Source organism: Halyomorpha halys, unplaced genomic scaffold (genome assembly GCF_000696795.3).
Source record: "Halyomorpha halys isolate HHAL.00 unplaced genomic scaffold, Hhal_1.1 Scaffold285.1, whole genome shotgun sequence".
In the NCBI taxonomy this organism is placed as follows: Eukaryota; Metazoa; Arthropoda; class Insecta; order Hemiptera; family Pentatomidae; genus Halyomorpha; species Halyomorpha halys.
The window spans coordinates 279153-282045 of NW_027114449.1; positions in this window are offsets into that span (position 1 = coordinate 279153).

Consider the following 2893-nt stretch of genomic DNA (forward strand, 5'->3'; position numbering starts at 1 on the left):
AATATAAATGAAACAGGAAGGATAGTAAATATAAAAATAATTAAATAAAAGGTGAGAATTTAGAGAAACAAGAATAAAAGATATGACAAGAAAGTAGGCTGCTGAAATGCAGAAAAAAATGAAAAGAAGTATTATGAGGGTTTAATTATGTTCAAAATGTGTCGATATGTAAGGGAGATGTATTCTTTATCAACTTTATGATTGACGGAATTCTCAGTTAAATTTATGTGAATGGACTCCAAGATGAGGTGTTTGGTGTGGTTGGGGACATTGGCAAGAATGGAAGGATTGTTGAAATTAAAAGTATGATTCAGGTTTAATGCATGTTCTGATATTTTAGATGGAAGTTTTGTGCTGGGAAATGCGGTTCTTAAGTTGGTTTGTAGTTTTGCCTATATAGAAGGAATTGGAGCATGGGGTTGAACAGGGTATCCGGTAAACCACATTGGAACAGTGTAAGAAAGGAATAGGGTCTTTCAATTTGGAAAAAAGATAGGAAATTTTATTGTGGGACTTCAAGCCAAGACGTAGAGTGGGAATAGTGGATCTTAAAGATTTTTGAATTTTATCGGAAAGAATGGGGATATACGGAAGCGACCTGTACTGAAAAAGTGGTGGAGTGGGTTGAGAAGAGTTGAGGACAGGATGGATTGGAGTAACACGGTTAATGTAAGAATCGAGTAGTTTGTTAGTAATTTTCGGAGGGAAATTGTTGTTAAATAGGATCTGTTTAATACGTTGTATTTTGGTCTGGTGGTATTGAGGGTCAGAAAGTGAAAAGGATTGGTGGATAAGGTTCTTAGCCACATTAATAATTTGGTGATAAGGGTGTTGAGAAAAATAGTTGAGGAGTCTACCAGAATAAGTGGGTTTGGTATACCAATTAGTGGATAGGGAGCCATGGGAATTTCTGATCATGAGTAGGTCAAGAAAAGGGAGGGAATGGTCAATTTCTCTTTCAACAGTAAACCGAAGACGAGGGTGGTAGGAGTTAAAGGCTGATAGGATCTCGGGGATTCTGTCAGGATTGAGGACCAGGAAGAGATCGTCCACGTACTTTTTAATGAAAATAATGTCTTGTGAGAAGAGAGGTATTATAGAGTCGAGAAGGTCATTAAGAACAATATTAGAGATATCTGGAGCAAGGCAGTTACCCATCGCAAGTCCGTTAATTTGGTGGTAAAATTTATCTTGAAAAGTCAGGTAACCAGAATTACAGCAAAGTTCTAAAGCAGAAAGAAATGAGGTGAGGTTAAGCGTGGTATGAGGTTGAATTATAGTCCAGTTCTTCTCAACGATATGAAGGGCTTTGTCAATGGGGATGTTAGTAAAAAGGCTTTCGGCATCAAAGGAGGTTAAGATAAAGTTGTCAGGTATGTTGAAGGATTGTAATAGTTCTTTAAGGTGGAGGGAATTACGGATATCATAAGAGTTATTGTGGCTGAGGATTTGAAGGGCAGGAAGAAGAAATTTACTGAGTTTAGAGGAGGGAGCGTTGATATTAGAAATGATGAGGCGAAGGGGGTTACCATGTTTATGGATTTTTGGGAGTCAGTATAAGCGGGGGGCTAAAGAATCATAAGAAATGAGGTTAAGGTAGGTGGGGCGGTTAATCTGATAGGTTTCAAGATGGTTCCTTAGGAGTGAGTTGAACTGGAGCATAAGTGAGCGAGTAGGGTCTCGAGTGGTAGGTCGGTAAGTAGTAGTGTCAGACAGAAGGATGTTAATTTTGGCAACGTACTCAGATTTGTCCATAACCACAGCCGAGTTACCCTTGCCAGATTTAGTGATTATAAGTTGGTCGTTAGATTTGATAAAGGAGCGGGTGTAAGAAAGGTCTTTGAAAAATAAGGGAAAAAGAATGGAAGAACGGGGTGGGGGATGTTGAAGGTGTTTGGAAATAATGTTACAAGTGCGCATACCAGAAAGCTCCTTGTCTTCTTCAGAAATACTAAAAAGATCGACTCGATAAATAAATTCTAAAGCGGTAATGAGAGCAGGTATAAGATGAGACGCATTTGAAGGAGGTGTAGAGAAATTGGGGCCTAAACTTAAAATATTGACGACATTGGGGGGAATAGTGGTGGAAGATATATTATGGACCCATTCTTCACTTTATTATTTAAGGACGATTGGTATTATTTATAACTATTCTTTCACGACTTTTATTTAATCTCAACTTTCTTCTTCATCTTCCGTCTGTTAGTGTGTTTAAAATTTTGTGGTCCCACATCTACTTTTCTGTTTTGTTTTATTTACATCTTCTGTACTTTTCCAACTGTATATTTTACGCAGTTTTTAATTTTTATTCTTACGATTGTTACAATTTTTTATTCTTATCATTGTTTATTCATGTTTATGTTATATTAATTCTATTTTCTGTCTTCTTTCCTTTTATTTATATATAATTTTCTTATTACTTAATTTTTACATAATATGTATCCAACCTTAATTTACCTTATTGTATCTTATTTTTGTAATATTCTTAGTTGTTTTTTGTATCTTTTAAGAACTGATGAAGTCCTGCGAATTGGGGCGAAACGTCGGACATTAAATAGTTAAAAACTATTTGTTCTTTTTTGACCGCAACCCTGCGTCCATCTTATATTTAAAAAAGGCAATCCTTCCGCCCCACTAAAGCCCTTTTTTAGCGACGGTCCTTTATCGCTTTTGAAATATTTACTTAAAACGGGTAGAGGAGACTTCAATGTAGTTAAATGGAACAATATTTAAAAAGTACCTGAAATTGGAAAACGACGTAAAACCATCAGATCATTCAATAAGTAATTGCCTTGCACCAAACGAAAAAGCTTCTATAGGGGTATTCATGATCTATGTTAAAGCGTGTTAAATGGAAAAACTCGTGTTAAATCGAAAAAAATTGCCTTCTTTT